General features: G+C 38.4%; 1 protein-coding gene across 10 annotated transcripts in view; it reads left to right on the top strand.

Annotated features, from left to right (window-relative positions):
• Window positions 1-17,918, top strand: part of LRRC4C (leucine rich repeat containing 4C) — a 1,166,764-nt gene that overhangs the window by 974,140 nt on the left and 174,706 nt on the right. The gene's annotated exons all lie outside the window — the stretch shown is intronic.

The raw sequence follows: 17,918 nt of genomic DNA, 5'->3' as shown, positions 1-17,918 counted from the left end.
GTCCCAATAAGAAATTATAACAGTTATTTAATAAATCATCTATGTCACTTGGATATATTTGTTTGTAAAAATAAAACCGAGGAAAGACAACTTATTGAAAGAACAGAAAAAGATTCATAAGCTTGAAGAAAAGTAAGATAAACTTGATAAGGACTATGAACCAAGCCAAGCTACTGTAGACAGTCTTGGTAGAAGGATCCGCTTAATATTTTCAACCTGATGATGCCTCTACAATGAATGAATCTTGTTCCTTTCATATTTGTGTTTCTTCATCTGAGATTCAAGATGATGCAAGAAAAAGTTTGGTTTATTTTGGTCATTCGATTTGGTCAAATTTTAGTGATCTTCCCTCCCTTGGTTACACAGCAGTAGAAAGGGAAAATATAATGGATTGGACAATTTTGTCTTCTATCATGTAAGGGCAGTCATCTGGATTTACGACCTCACCATGAATACATATTATGAGAAGAATTAATCAGCAAAAATGAGATGGGGCTATCATCAGGAAGGAGGGGTCTATATTTTTGATATTATCTAATACTCACCACCTTGTGGCATACATGGCATATCACCTACTAACATGAGTAATCCCCAAAAAGTATGGGCTACGGTGACACAGAAAATCGATTGCTAGCAAAGGTCTCTTGGATATATCCTTAAGGAATGTCAAAGGACTACTAAATTGATCAAACTTTTAAATTTGACACTCAGAGCTTATACTGCTGCAAGTTATTATGTAAGCTTGAAAGTATGACTAAATCAAGAAAAGTCCTGAGCGTATCTTGCGTCCCCCTTGAAAAAGAAGGGACTATTACTTGTCACCAAATCTCTGCTCCTGCAGGGAATGTGGACTTCTGAAATTTGAAAGGAGAGCCTGGTTTCCCCCATCCATCCCATTCAAATATGGATTGGGAACACATTATATTTAAAATATTCTGCTAGCTACATTTAACCAAAAACAGCACAGTGTTGTAATCTTGGTAATGAATATCTAAAACCATGCTTGAACTAATAAAACCATGGAAAGAGAAATGGAAAGGAAAACATAGTTGTCAAGAAGGGGATCTCAGGAAGGAACATGTAGAGTGGACCAAAGACATTTCAGTTCCTAGATAGAAGACATAAAGGGTTTGGCAGTCAGGAAGTATGACAATAAATGCATTCATCAAGGAACTTGTTTGGCATGTCTACTGTTGTCACTGACAACAGTATTAGAGAGAAATGTAATCTGTTTTCAGCTCTGGAATTTGGAGCCATGGCTTCCTTCTCCTGGGATGCCAGACTACATATCCAGCTGCATTGAGATCTTGGAGAAAGTAAAACCCATTGAAAGGGGAAATCAAATAGTCCCCAAAATGAAAAATATTATGCTGAAAGAAGGAAGAAGAATAGTAAGGAACTAGAAAGATTGGGACTTCCCTGGGGGAGTCAAACCTAAAAATCCTTCATAAAACAAAGACATTTTAAGAGGGATAAAGAAGTTCTAGGTCAGTAGGACATCCTGTTCCAAGAAGAAACAAATGTAAATCCTAATGGAGGGCTGTAATTTAGCACCTCAGGATTCCTCTAGATTAACTTAAACCAAAGATGTGCACATTGTTGATATTTAGTAAGTGTTAGTTGAACAAATGATTGAATGGATAATTAGACTAATTATGAATGTATGAGACTATTTTCCAAAATATACCTTTGCCCTTCTATTTTAGAATGTTAATGACAGTTTTGTCCCTTTTTTCCATATCCCCAAAACCTTTATAATATGACTCTTTTAGCATACTGGGAAACCAAAATTAAAAAAAAATCACACAGGTAACTTAGGAGAAAGCTACACCTATTCCTGCTAGATCTATGCTAAAGAATTTATCTCAGAAGTTCAAGGTTTCTGATTTATGGACACCAATAAATCACAGCATAATAAAATCGGATCATAGTGGGAGCAATCTAATTTTATCTTGAGATTTATGAAGTTTCTAATCACATTTATAATCAGTTAGTAAAATGAATGGATAACAGATTCCATAGGAATGTTTGGATATTCAGGAAATTTTCCAAGAACCTTTTGCAAAACCACATTATAATCTTAGAGGAGATCAGAAAATACAACCTCTCTTTTGGTTAACTATCACAACTTTTCCCCTTCTGTTGTGTGTAAGTGCTGGCATATAGATTTTTGTTTCATTTGACCTTATTATCCTAATAGAAAATGGCTCTATCTGTACTCAAGTTTATTTCTGACTTCTCCTTGCTAATAGAAGGACTGAGAATTATCATCTTCTGAAAGGTCGTTAAATGGACAGAACAACAGATTGGAACAAGTAGAATTCAAACAGCCTGGTCAGGCTTGTGATTTATGTCCAGAAAGTAGACCTCTACACGGTTAAGTGCAGTAGTTGTTTCTTTGTGATTGACATTTTTATTTGGGAACAAAGTTCCATTTATTTCTGGAAACATATCTATAAATTAGATACCCCAATGTCTAAAATGAGATACAGAATTTCAAGCGAAACAATATTATTGCCTCAATCCAAAGAGAACTAAAAGGATGTTTTCTATTATCACAGCCATGGAAATTTTTTGATAAAAAATATAAAGCTTTTTCAAGTTTGGGTTGTCTCTGAAATGTGACTGTATTGGTAGTAACTGAAATAGTCATTAGATCTGATTCATAGAGTTCTTGGTAATAGAAAAAACAGGGCAACGTTCCCATGACTCAGGCCCTGGATAACAAATCTTTACACCATAAATCTGATGTAACCCCACTCAGGGAGATCTCAAGCCCTACCAGATGACTCCTTGTTGCTCTTTAAATTAAAAACTGAATTAAAACAGCCAGCACTGGCAAGAGTAGAGAGAAAGAACATTTTTATAAACTGCTGCTGAGATTGTAACGGTGTAACCCTTCTGGGGACCAATAAGGTGTGTTATCAAAATTCTTTAAAATGTGCTTGCCCCAGACCTAACGTTACTTTTTCTAAGATTTATCTTAAGGAAGTCAGTGGACAAATGAATGAAAATATATGTACATGCATGATCAATGTAAACAGTTGTAATATATTAGAAACAACCCTAATATCAAAAACTAAAGGACTTGTTATAATTTGGCCTAGTGATATAATATAACACTATAGAGTCATTAGGATTGATGCTGAAGCTCAAATGTATAGACATGGGAATATTTTCACAATATATTATTAACTTAAAAAGTCTGACTACAGGAAAGTATATAAATGTGATATCAGTAATTTATATATTACATATATTAGGCATTTGTATGTGTAGAAAATATCAGAGTAATGAGATTATGGCTTATTTTTTATATATTCTATTTTCAAAAGAAGAAATAATAGACATGTAAGTATACAACTTGAGGGAATAAATTGCAAACTAAAGGAAAAGTTCTTCAAAAAGTAAGAGATGACCTTCTGCCTCCATTAATAGACGTACACATATATGACCTCTTTATAACCCATCTTGTTTTCCCTAGAAGGAGATCTTGGAAGGAGGTGGATCTGAGGACCTATCATGTTTTCCTAGATTTGAGGAGGAAAGATAAATTTTCCTCTAACGTTCTAGCTCTTGGCTGAGATGCCCCCTATAATAAAAGACAGACTAACAGGAGAAACAGGAGAAACAGAAGTTTAATAACATGTATACCTCTTATACACATGAGGAATACCCAAGAAATTTGAGTAACTTCCTGAAACGGTCCAAGCCACCACCTTAAATACCATCTCCAGCTACAGACAAAAGAAGACATTGGGGGTGGGGAGTCGGTTATGACAAGTTATAAGGAAAAGCACAGTAAACAAGGGTAAGTTTGTTACGCAAACTTAGGTCCTAGCCTGCTCCATTGACAAGAGTTTCTAGAGATTTAGAGTCATCCTTCTCTTCCTGGTACTGAGAGGGAGATACCCTTACAAATGGTGTAAGGTGTGTAGAGATTTCCCCTATAAATGTAATGTAAATTACAATTATGAAAAGGTAACTTCTACTTAGTTTTCAGAGCTTTTCCTATGCCTACTGTTTCTTAAAAATAATCAGCCTAAAGAAATTTTTATGCCAAAGAGGCACATTTTGGGGTGGCAAATTCTGCTCCCCTTCACTCGGAATGGGGTTGAAATGTGACTCTTATTGTCCTAGTTTACAACAATGATAATATCTCTTGACTGTTATTTTATGCCATAGAACTCCAGCTGTGGCCACTAGCAACATAATAAAAAGCCTAGGGGAGGGCTCAAAACTAATATAAACAAAACCAGTTGATCATTTACAAATAGGCCTAAACAAGAAGAATGTGAGATATAATTACTAGGGCTAGAGATTGAAAAGAGACATTGAGGATGGTTGAAAGATGGACAGCAAGTATATATGTGCTGCTCAGCAACAAAGTAAAGCCAAGATCACTTCTGGTGTGGTAGATATTTAAGTCTCAGTGAAAGGAGTGGCAGAGTGACTAAAATGACTGACTCATGATTCTGCAAGCCTGTAAGGTACAAAAAAAGAGACACTTGTTCAGGGAAAGTGCCAAGGTATTGCTTGTGTAAGGGTAGAAGAAATTTTCCTCTACCCTTCTAAGTCCTTCTGGCTGGTCTAAGAATTAAATTGACATAAGACACAATAGCCGGAGAAAATCAACACAAAGTTTAATAACATGTACACATGGGAGAAACCCAGAAAAACTGAGTAACACCAAAATGGCTAAAGCCATTACCTTAAATACCATCTTCAGCTAAAGACAAAAGAGGATGTTGGGGTAGTAGTCTGGGATTTCAAAGGTGAGGAAGGCAATTCACATGGAGATGGAAAAGCAAATGTTTGGTAAGCAAATGTTTGCCACGTCTTGCAAAGACAATAGGACATGGAGACGACTTTGGTCAAATGAGCCCTGCTAGGTTCCTCCCTGTCTACACCACCTAGTTCATATTATACTATAGTTATTCATGGAGATAGTTCCTTCCTGTGACAGGCCTTATATCTTGAATTCTTTCAGGCAATTAGGGGGAAGGTCAAAGTTTCTTCCTGGATCTTTTGTTATTAAAAATAATCAAGCCAAAGAAACACATTTTAGGGTAGCAAATTCTGATCCCCTTCACTTGGGTGACCTTGACCCCTTGTATAACCATTATTGAATCTTTAGAAGCAAGTAAATGCTCAAGTAAATGCACTTCAAGTCAAGTCCCCTTCCCTTTCATCCAGATTCATCCTTACCCCTTCTCCTAGAATATTGGCGTTCATGGAGCAGTTAGCATCCCTGAGGTAAAGAACCTAAGGTTGAGAGAGAAGCAGCCCAGTAGTCCTAAGTTCCCTGGAAATTGCTTTTCACTTAGCATTCCTGGATGGAGCACTGCTGGTGCCATGAAAGGTTAAGTATCCTCTTTTAAGAGGTATCAGTGGGTCTGTTCATGGGGGAATCTACTTATCCTGGTCTATTTATCATTCCCATTACCATAAAAATACAGGAAGGACTTCCTAAGCAGGTGACTGGAAGGGCCTCTTCACACGAATTGCCTCAGTGAATTCTCACAGCACCATTTCTACTTCGTTCCAAAGATAAAGACACTGAGGATAGCAGAAGTTAAATAACTTGTTCAAGTTCATTCAAATAGAGAGGAGGTGGATATGGGATTGAAATCTAGGCAATATGGTTCAAATCTCCTTACGCATTAGCAGCTCTTCTGATGGTAGAAGTCCAAGACATAATAATGTTTGTTCATGGTGAGTGTTGTTGTTTAAACTAGCAGTAATAATTTGAAAAGGCTGACATCAGATGTAACCACGCACGAGGCTCCCAGGACTCAGAATTTTGATTTTTCAGAGATTCCTTTTCTGTAGCAAAAGAGGGGAGTTGGTGAGTTAGAACCCAACTGTTCATCTTTAGTTTTCTTCTTTTGACCTAACCTAAGGAATACATCCACTATAAATAACAGGATATGAATGAACACTATAGCTTTAAAAGGGAAAGGCAGCCAAAGAACATAGCATCCTATTGTAGTATCGTACCTGAAGGGGGAAAGCACACTCTAAGTATAGTGTATCCAGCAAGTAGTAACCAATTGAAAAACAGAGGTGAAATGAAAATTACCTGCTAAGTCTCAGCCACTCCATAGCACGTTTTTGAGAATTCTTAAAAAATGAAATACCAGAGAAGGCAAGCTATTTGCAGTTATATTTGTACGTGATCTTATTTTCTCTCTGTGCGAGGAGAGATTTTTCCTTCAAAGTTGTCACTATTTTCATTAAGCACTCAATCATTCATTCAATAAATGTTTATTGAACATGTATATCATGCCAGGCAGCTGGGCTCTGGGGTTACCCAGGTGAATAAATGTTGCCTCCTGGGAAGGGAAGCAAGGACAGACCCTAGGAGCTCAATATCTTAATAGTATAGGATAGTGATGGGAGGAACAGATGCACATTAACATAAAGATATATACGCTTGCCCACATATACGCATATGCTATCCTGCCACACTGCAGGAGAGAAATATCAATCACGCTGAAGATATTAACAGAATGTCTGGGTGGCTTCCGCCTCGACTGCAGATTTCATGGATGAATTGAGTTTTGAAAAGTTTTGGAAAAAATGACAAAATTAAGTGTGGTGGTACAGAATATGGAGACATTTTGCTTTGGCAGAGATAGTGACAGAAAGGATCTGAGGAGTCCTCAGTATCTTTAAGGATTATAATTTGAATTAGGAAACAGCTCAGGTGAACATGTAGTGGAGGATGAAATATCAGAATTGATGTGTATGTTTTTCAGGACATTTCTAAGTGAAGTCTTAACAAAACAAAATACTCCCTCCAGATCCTTTCTTTAGAATCTACAGTTGTATATATGAGATAAGAAACAATTATTATACTTAATTCCAATAAATAAAAATAAATTGAAATTCATTTTAAAGCCTTTGGCTTTAGATCAAACTAGGTTAAAGCCCCAGCTTTACGAATCACTTTTTAAACTTAAGAAATTTGTTGCTTCTCTTGCCTTCAGGTCCTTTATAAAAGGACAGTTACTGTGAGTCAATGCATGTGGAGAACTTAGCACACTGGCTGGCACATGGTACATGCTTATTAAAAGTAAGTTAGGTTATTATCAATAATACCTCTTTATTGCTTCATTATGAAGTATATCACATGAAAGTCATGCACACACTGATTGATGCATTATAATATGCAGTTTTGTTTTTGCTTCAACGAAATGAGTTTACTGGGATATCACCATATCCTGGAAATTGTGTTCAGCAGTGTGGTACAATGATGAATGGGCTGACTGGAGTCCCACCTGCCAGGACATCAGAGTCTATCAGGACCCATTTTCAACTAACCACAATGGCTATCTGGTGGTTCTGATGTATTCTTCATTTACTTATCAATTCCTAAGAAATTCAGAGATCTCTAAAGCATTTTTTGTTCTTTAGAAAACATTTCAAAATGTTTCTAGCATAATGTACTATTGAAACATTTTTGCACTTAAAAAATATGATCCAGTTCATAAAACACTTTTACTTTCATTAACATATGATCCTCACAATGGGCCTGTGTGGTGAGCCCAGGGCTGCAGGGTATGAATGGAAGGGTGGGGACATGTTTGGAGGAAACTGACATTTCAAGGGTTAAATGAGAGAAGATCTCGTGGAGATAGCAACTTAAGCAGACTCTGAACTCATCTCCTCCCATGAACACAACCAGGTTACAACTATGTTTGGAAAAATTACCCTGGAGAGAAAACTGAAAACTGGATAAAAAGAACCCCCACAACAAGAGACATTCCTGACTAAGGCAGAAGGGGCAGAAATTCCTGCTGGAGAGGAAAAAAGCCACCTTTGGGAGCAGCAGAGATTCTCAGCTGGCCAGGCAGGAGACACCCTAAGGTACACAGCCCTCCCTGGAGGAGTGAGGTCTGGAGTGGGGGCTGATACTGCTATAAGCATCCTTCAGACTCAGCCCAACAGAGACGGGAGTCTTACTGTCTGGCTTTGCTGGCTATTAACTGCAGCAAGGATACCCCCAGAAAAGCTATTGGCCGAAAAGACCCGAGTCTTAAAGGGCCCACACACAAACTAACTCATTTCAGCAACCTAAAATCACCAGAGGGAAGGCTGACAGTGCTTTGGTGAAAGGAGACTCACCTGGGGGGTTTGGGGGCATCTTGCTGAGAGGAGGGACCTCTCTGGAGACTGAGACACTGGTGGGGGCCATTGTTCTTAACTGGTTCAGGCATGCTGACACAGACCCCAGACCCCAGTGGACACCATTGAGATTCATCCCTTGGCCTGTTAGCCCAGGGGTCTGCCACACCCACTAGAGCACAGATTTAGTCCAGTTCAGCCAGGTGAGGCAACCTGCCCTAGGGACTGGCCCCACCTAACAGCATGCCCTCAGGCTACTTTTCAGTCTGCATTGACTGGGTGCCTTAATCCTCTACAGACAGGCAAGGGTGTCTGCCTCTGTGGGGTAGGGCCTGTGTGAGGACCAGGTGAACTGTGGGGGGCATTGGTGGAGAGGTGGGGGCCTCTGCAGTGTGGCATCGGGGTACACTCCAGGGGTTGAGAAGTGTGCACAGACCAGGACAATGTTGGCAGTGTGTGTGGCCCTGTGGGGGGTGAGGCTTACCAGTGGCAGGAGACCTGTGCTTCACAAATAGCCATAAAAAGGATCAGCCCCACCTTTCAAAGCCTGAAACAGTTGAGTGCCCCCATGCCTAGGACCAGCCCCACTCAGCTGCACTCCTAAGAGAACTGACAACAGCCTTGTAGGCCTGAGGCCTATAGCAACTGTAAGCCCCTGAGCCTAGCAACCAGCTACACTGGGTACCAACCCAGTTAAGAGGAAAACTGCAACAGGAGTGTGCTGATAGACTTTGTAGCCAACAGTGCTGAGGCTCTCCCAAACTGGATTTACAAACAGCTGGCCAGGGAAGGAAAAACTAGATCCCCTGGGTACCTGCAGTGGAAGCAACCCTGCCACAGCAGACGGACACAAGTAGCCCACAAGGTGTCACTCATGGATCTTCTGCACTGGTGACAAGAGGGAAGCACACTGCTGGGCCTCATAAGGCATCTCTTACCTAAAGCTACTTCACCAAGATCAGGAGACATAGCCAACTCACCTAATACATAGAAATAAGCACAGAGAAAGAGGCATAATGAGGAGACAAAGGAATACTTTCCAAGCAAAGGAACAGGACAAAACCCCAGAAAAAGGACTAAATGAAACAGAAACAAGTGACCTACTCAACAAAGAGTTCAAACAAAATATCATAAGGATGCTCACAGATATTGGGAGAAGACTGGATGAACACAGTGAGCTCATCAGCAAAAAAGTGGAAGATATAAAAAAATTCATAAATGGAGAATACAATACTGGAAATGAAAAATTCACTAGAGGAACTCAATAGCAGAGTAGAGGATGCAGAAGAACAGATCAGCAACCTAGGTGAAACACTAGAGGAAATCACCCAAGCTGAACAGAAAAAAGAAAAAAGAATTAGACAGAGTGAGAACAGTGTAAGGGAACTCTAGGACAATATCAAGCGTGGTAACATTTGGATTATAGTGGACCCAGAAGAAGAAGAAAGAGACAAAGGGCCAGAAAATTTATTTGAAGAAATAATAGAGGAAAATTTTCCTAACCTGAGGAAGAAAACAGACATCCAAGTTCAGGAAGCACAGAGAGCTCCAAACAAGATAAGCACAAAGAGGCCCATGCCAAGACATATTATAATTAAAATGTCCAAAATTAAAGATAAAGAGAGAATACTAAAAGCAGCAAGAGAAAGGCCACAAGTGACATACAAAGGGAAGCCCATCAGGCTATCAGTGGACTTCTCAGCAGAGACCCTACAGGTAAGAAGAGAATGGCACAATGTATTTAAAGTGCTAAAAGAAAAAATCCTATAGCCAAGAATACTCTCTCCATCAAGGTTGTCATTCAGAATGGAAGGAGAGATAAAGAGCTTCCCAGACAAGAAAAAAATAAAGGAGTTTATCACTGAGAAACCAGTTCTACAAGAAATGCTGAAGGAACTTATTTAAGTGGGAAAATGGTGACCACAAATAGGGATAAAAAAAATTATCAAAAAGAACAGGCAATAAATCACTTGTAAGGTAAAAGTATAGTAAAGGTAGCAGATCAGCTACCTGTGAAGATAATATGAAGGTTAAAAGACAAATGTACTAAAATCACCTATTTCAATGATAAGAGGGTAATGGATAGACACACACTAAACAAGAGACTATATATGATTTGAAAAGCATGAAATGTGGGAGGAGGGGAGAAAGAATGAAAGTAAACCATTCCCTTACACCATGCACAAAAATCAACTCAAAATGGATTAAAGACTTGAATGTAAGACCTGAAACCATGAAACTTCTAGAAGAAAACATAGACAGTACGCTCTTTGACATCGGTTTTAGGAGCATATTTTCAAGTACCATCTCTGACCAGGCAAGGGAAACAAAAGACAAAATGAACAAATGGGACTACATCAAACTAAAAAGCTTCTGCACAGCAAAGGAAACCATCAACAAAATGCAAAGACAACATAACAATTGGGAGAAGATATTTGCAAACCATATATCACATAAGGGGTTAATATCCAAAATATGCAAAGAATGCATACAGCTCATCAATAAAAAACCCCAACAACCCAATTAAAAAATGGGCAAAAGATCTAAATAGAGATTTCTCCAAAGAAGATATATGGATGGCCCACAGGCATATGAAAAGATGCTCAACATTATTAGCTATCAGGGAACTGCAAATCAAAACTACAATGAGATGTCACCTCACTCCCGTCAGAATGGCTATAATTAGCAAGACAGGAAACAAGTGTTGGAGAGGATGTGGAGAGAAGAGAAGCCTCGTACACTACTGGTGGGAGTGCAAACTGCTGTAGCCACTATGCAAAGCAGTATGGAGTATCCTCAGAAAATTAAGAATAGATCTATCATATGAGCCAGCTATCCCACTGTTGGGTATTTATCCAAAGAAATTGATAACGCAAAGGCATAAAGATACCTGAAACCCTATGTTCATTGCAGCATTATACACAATAGCCAAGACTTTGAAGCAACCTAGGTGCACATCAAGGGACGAATGTGGTATTTATACATAATGGAATACTACTCAGCCATAAGAAATGATGAAATCCAACCATTTGTGAAAACACGGATGGACCTCGAGGGTATTATGCTGAGTAAAATAAGTCAGAGGGAGAAAGTCAAATACTGTATGATCCCACTCATAAGCAGAAGATAAAAACAATGACAAACAAACACATAGCAATGGAGATTGGATTGGTGGTTACCACACGGGAAGGGGAGAGTGGGTAGGACGAAAGGGGTGATTAGGCTCACATGTGAGGGGATGAACTATAATTAGTTTTTGGGTGGTGGACATGATGTAATCTACACAGAATTCAAAGTATATTATGATGTACATCTGAAAGCTATATAATGTTATAATGCAATTTTACTGCAATTAAAAAAATAAATAAATAAATAAAATTTTTTTTAAAAAGGGGAGGTTAAATGACTTGCTCATGCTAACAGGGCTAGTGAGAAAGCAGGAATTTCTTCTTCATTAGATCCCACTGTATAGAATGAATGAGTCACCTGTTTTTCTTCGGACCCCAGGCAAGGCCAGCCCTAGGGACGCATACGAAACTCCTGCATCTGTCTATGAAATTTTCAGCTTCTTTTTTAATCACTCTTTCCCTTCTCTAGTCAAATATAATTCCCTGCTGCTTCTAGGTTGCTGGGCAGCCATTAGGATCACACCTCTGCTCCTTCCTTCTCTCTCCTCTTCAAACAAAAACATTCTATCCTACAATAATAATAACCGGAAGAAAATGCCATGTATCCATATAATGGAATAGTATTTGGCAGTAAAAGAGAATGAAGTACTGGTATATCCTACGACATCGATGACCTTTGAAAACGTTATGCTCAGTGAAAGAAACCAGACACAGAAGATCACATATGGAATGAATTCATTTATATGAAATGTTGACTATGAATGTGGTTTGATATCAATTTGAATACAGAATAAGCAAATCTATAGAAACAGAAAGTAGATTAGTGGTTGCCCAAGGCAAGGTGAGGAGGATGAGGCATGGCCACTAATGGGTAGGGTTTCTTTTTGAAGTGACAAAATGTTCTAAAATGAGACTGTGGTGTGGATGCACAAAAAACCTTTGAATTGTACATTTAAGTGAGTGAAATGCATGATATGTGGATTATATCAATGAAATTGGCTCAAAAATAATAATGGGAATGGCCAAAATTATTGTAAGCATGTCATATTTACCTATGGCAAATATTTTACATATATTACCTTTGCATATATTAATTTTTCATATCTATATAAGCCTCAAAACAATTCTCTGAAGCTGGCACTACTTTTATTCCCATCTTTTCATATGAACAAAGTGAGAAAGAAAAGTTAACCTTTCAAGATCACACAGCTAGTAAATAATGGAGTTAGGATTTGAACTCAGGAAGTCTGGCTTCAGAACTCTGCTCTCTCATCTCCTTTGCTATTCACAGCTGTTGACAGCTTCCTCTATCCTTATATGCTCCATGCTCAGGCCATGGAGGGAGTTACTGGGCTCCGATCTCTCCTGTGCTCTGCCTCACACTCATTCACATGTGTTCTCCTTTGCTTTTCATTTTTTTTCCCCACATCTTGGAGGTCTAATTGGTATGCAATAAACTGGACATATTTAAAGTTTACAATTTCAGAAGATTTGACATATATGAACAGTGTGAAATCATCACACAATCAAGATAATCAACTTATGCATCCTTCCCCAAAGTTTCCTCATGCTCCCATGTCCTTTTTCTGTCCCAAACCTCCTCCCCCTACTTGGTCCCAAGCCACTCTTGATCTTTTTCTGCCACTGTAGATGTGTTTTCATTTTCTGGAGTTTTGAATAAAGGGAATAATATAGTACATACTTTTTTTGGACCTGATTCTTTCACACAGCACAATTATTCTCATACTTATTCATGTTATTGCATGTCTCAAAAGTCTACTTGTCTTCGTCGCTGAGTAGTCTTCCATCATATGGGCGTATCACAGTTTGCTTATTCATTCAGGTGTTGAGGTACTTTTGGATCATTTCCAGCTTTTGGTCATTGCAGGTAAAGATGCTATGAACATGAGCATTGGTGTACAAATATTTGTATGGACATACGCTTTCATTTCTTTTATATAAATACCTAGGAGTGGGATGGCTGGATTATACTGTAAACCAAATTCTTTTTCCAAAGCAGTTGTAACATTTTACATTCCCATCAGCAGGGTATGAGACTTCTGGTCCCTCCACATCCTTTCCAACACTTTTTGATCTTTGTCATTCTAATAGGTGTGTGGTGGTATCTTGTGGTGGTTTTAACTTGCATTTCCTTAATCACTCATGATGTAGAGTATCTTTTATTGTGTTTTTTTGCCATCCATATGGCTTATGGCTTATTTGTTATCATTCTTGTGTGGGTTACCTGTTTACTTATTACTGAGTTTTGTGAGTTCTTTGTCTATTATGGTTTTACGTCTCATATGAGATATATGGTTTGCAAATATTTTCTTACTGTCTGCAACTTATTTTGTCCTTCCCTTAACAACATCTTTCCAAGCATTGAAGCTTTTAATTTTGGTGAAGCCCAGCTTATTTTCTTTTATGGATCATGCATTTGGTATCATATCTAAAATATTTTTGCCAAACTCAAGATCAGAAGGATTTTCTCCTATGTTTTCTTCTACAAGTTTTATAATTTGATGTTAGGTCTATGATCCATTTTGAGTTAATATTCATATATGGCATGCAGTATGAAGCAAAGTTCATAGTTTTGCATATGGGTATCTAACTGTTCCAGCACTTTTTGTTGAAAAAGCCTATCCTTTCTTCACTGAATTATCTTTGTACATTTGTCAAAAATCATATATATTTATGTGTGTGTATACTCATGTGTGTGTACATATACATACAACTTTATCTTTGCCTATCAAAATCCCACTTATCCTTCAAGGTCAACTTTAGATGCCTCACTCTCTAGAGAAACACCCAATTTCTCCTACTTAATACACTTTGCATTCATGGTCAAGTAAGAAAATACTCATATATTAACAGTAATGATCTCCAGCTGTGGAATTTTGGATGATGCATATTTTAGCTAACGTACTTTGTCAGTATGTATTATCTGAATTTCCTACCATCAGCATTTATACTTCGTAGAGAAAAAATAATTTGATTGTATATATTTATAGTATATTCTCTGCCACACACTTTCACATAGATTTTTTTCTGTTTTGAGTAAATAAAATCCAATCTAACTGACTTATCATGTGTATACAAACACACACGCATACACATACACATTTTATCGGCTCATGTAACCAAAAAAAATCTCAGAAGAGAGTAGCTTCAGGCATGGATAAATCTGGATGCTCATAGGTGGTATGTGGAATTGATAGGTCTTAATTTCATAGCTATCCTCTCCTTACTGCTAGGCAGTTTCTCCTACTTGGTGGTAAAGAAATCCCCAGACAACAACAAATTTACATTCTGTCATTTTGGCAACCTCAGTGGATCGAGGATAGCTCTTTCTTTATTGCACTTGTAAAAAATTTTGTGTTTGGCCTTCCTTGAGCCACTTGTCCCCTCACAACCAATTATTTTGACTGGCCAAGCTATTTGTTGCCACATAACTGTAGTAGGTGGTCAGTCCTACCTCAGTGTCTGAGGGGTAAGTCCTTGAAAGAAAACTGAGCAACTATATCAAAAAAAAATTAATACATGGCAAAATGTCCAAAATAACCAAAGTCTAACTACTTTGTCTTTTTATATCACTCAATCTGATTACATAGATATTGCCCAAATTTTAGAAAATTGGAAACTGAGTCTTAAAGAGATAGTAGACTTATTCAAGTTCAGTGTCACAGTTTTCTATGCCTGCAATAGGAAATTACCATAATCTTAGTGGCTCAAAACAGCACAAATGTATTGTCTTATGGTTCTGGAGCTGAGAAGTCCAAAATCAGCCTCAAGGGGATAAAATTAAGGTGTTGGAAGAGTTGCCTTCCTTTAGGAAGCCCTAGGGGAGAATTTGTTTCCTTGCCTTCTTGAGCTTCCGGAGGCCTTGGCATCTTCAAATTACTCTCTCTCTAACTCTGACCCTCCTGCCTTCCTCTTTTAAGGATCCTTATGATTACCTTGGGCCCACCTAGATAATCCAGAATAATCTCCCTTTTGCCAATTCTTTGACTCAGTCATACCAGCAGGGCCCATTTGCCACAGAAGGTCACATCTCCACAGGTTCTAGGATTTAGGATGTGGACATCTTTGGGGAGCCATCATTCAGCCTAACATAGTCACAATGCTCTTAAGGAGTAATGTTGAGTCTCTAATCCATGTTTCCCAAATCAAATATCAGTGTCTGTTCTATTTTATCATGAATGCATCATAAAGATGGCTTCGTGTAAACTTTTCTAGATTTCAAACTCTTGGAGAGCAGGGAATTTCACCCTCCATAGCAAACAAGTGTGTGTAGGTTAGTGAGGGGTGGGGTACCTTTTTCTAAGACAGCAGGTCCAGGGGGAAAAAAGAATCAATTTCACTTGTAACTTACAGCATTCCACACTGGCGATTGCCTCCTTGTCCCTCCCTCTTGATTAATAAAGCAGTAATGTAGGTTTGTTTGTACCTCTTTATTTGATAAATTCTGTTTCTAGCAGAAGAATACGGATTCCATCAGTAGGCAAATGACTTAATAGTTTTCAAATGACAACTATAATTCTTTCTCAGCTGTTCCTACACGTGCAAAGAGAAGCAGAAAACTAAGGCAGTTGCATGAATAATTTAAAGAATAAACCTCTATTGACTCAATTATCTGAGTCTTTCAATAAGCATCTGGATAAAATTTTAATTTTTTTATCCTTTAACATTTTTTAGTTTACTTTAACATTTATAGGCATTGCCTTATAATAAGTCGTTTATTTCATCTGTGCCACAAATTCAATGTAACAAACATTTAATGAGCAACTAATATATGCCAGACAACGTGTTCACTTCTACAGTGGCTAAAAAAGACAGAAAACAAAGAATCTCACTTTCATGGAATTTGCAGTCCCAGCATGAGATGCTATAATTACTCCAATAACTATACAATGTAGTAGAATGCAAAAGTCATGACTGAGGTACAAAAAGGATGGTAAAAGTACTTAGAGGAGAAATAGCATACAGTTGGGAAGAATTAGGGAAAACTTCAGGAAGGAGAAGTATTCTGGAGCTTGGGTAAGAATTTCCAAGGCAGAAGTAGGGAGGAGAGTGTTGCAATGGAAAGAACCACAAAGCAAGGAGGCAGGGAAACCTAGGACTCATCTTGGGAGCCACAAACCATCTGGTTATTCTGGGAAATGGGAAAAATACAAGTTGGTCCCAAGAACTAAGACACTGAAGGGAACAATTTACATCCAGCATCTAAAGTATCTAATTTATTCTTCCCAATCCCCATGTGGTATACTTGTGATGAAGGTATGGTTGGGTAATGTCTGGAGACACTTTGATCTTCAAAATGGAAGCAGGAAGGGTGTGGGGGAGGGGAAGGGAGAGTGCTCCTGCCATCTAGTGGTAGAGGCCAGGGATGCTGCTAAATGTTGGTGCACAGAGCATTCCCCCAAAACAATTACCTGACCCTAAATGCCAACCAACTGTGCCACAGATAAGAAACCCTGCAGTAATCTTATGAGCTTGCACTATTATTTTCTTTATTTTACATATGAGGAAATTGAGATTTTTTGACATTACGTATCTTGCCTGATATCATTATAGAGTACATGGCAGAGCAAGGTTAGGGCGCTATTACAGAGAGTGAGTACTATGGATATAATCAAGTAGCTAACGAGATTCTCTGAAGGTGGGCATGCCAATCATTAGAGCTGTAGTTAAATGACAATGCCTGTAAAGTGCTTAGCACAGTGCCTGAGACATGGTAAGCACCGAATAAATGTTCCCTAATGGTTTGAATGATAGTGGGTCCTTTCAGCTATGTATCAGCTGTGAGTGAGCTCTATTGGAGGAGGAGGAAACCAGGGATGAAAAGATGCTCTGGAACTGGGGCGGAGTGTTCAGAGTCTGAACTGAGAGTGTGTGGAGTGTACAAGTGAAAGCACGTGGAGTGTACAAGAAGGGAAACAGGCAAAAAATGTTACCCACAGAGGAACAAGAGAGCCTGACAAATGAATGGATGTGTGGGTGGGTGAAGGGGGAGTATTGAAGGTGACTCTGGTTTTGAACATGAGAAACTAATTTTCACCTCACTACAGGAAGTGAGCAGCCAATGTGTTAGGAATCATTCTACTCACTTAAAACAGACAAACTGAGACACAGAAAGGCAACGCAATTAGCTCAAGGTCACACCACATTTTGAGATTTCTTTAGAAACAGGCAGAAGAAAAGTTTGACCTTTTTAAAGATACAGTAACTAAATCTTTATAGGAAAGATAAGGACAAAATGACATTTTCTTTAATATGCTCCCCAAAACAGTTTTAACATTCATTTTGCTGTAGATTTGTGTAGATGAAAGTAACTTTAACCTCTAGCCGGGCATTCTGGCTGAATGAGATAGGAAGAGATATCAAGGAAGGGTTGTCCAAAGAGGGAGGTTCTGTTTGCTTTATCATATTTGCTGCATTATTAAGAGACAGCCCCAAATTGACAGGGCTGGCCAAGTAACATATGGAAGAGAAGAGAGGATCCACCATAACTGAAAGCTTGATCTTATAATTTATTAATAATAGCAAATACCACTAATACTTATTGAGTGCTTATTACGTGCCAGCAACTGTGCTTACTATTCTGCATGCATTATTTCATTTTAATCTTCATAACCCTGTCTGACAGATGTGATCAGTTAT

Source organism: Equus przewalskii, chromosome 11 (assembly GCF_037783145.1).
Source record: "Equus przewalskii isolate Varuska chromosome 11, EquPr2, whole genome shotgun sequence".
Lineage (NCBI taxonomy): Eukaryota > Metazoa > Chordata > Mammalia > Perissodactyla > Equidae > Equus > Equus przewalskii.
Note: the sequence above shows the minus strand (reverse complement) of the source record. Positions and strands in the feature narration are given on the sequence as shown.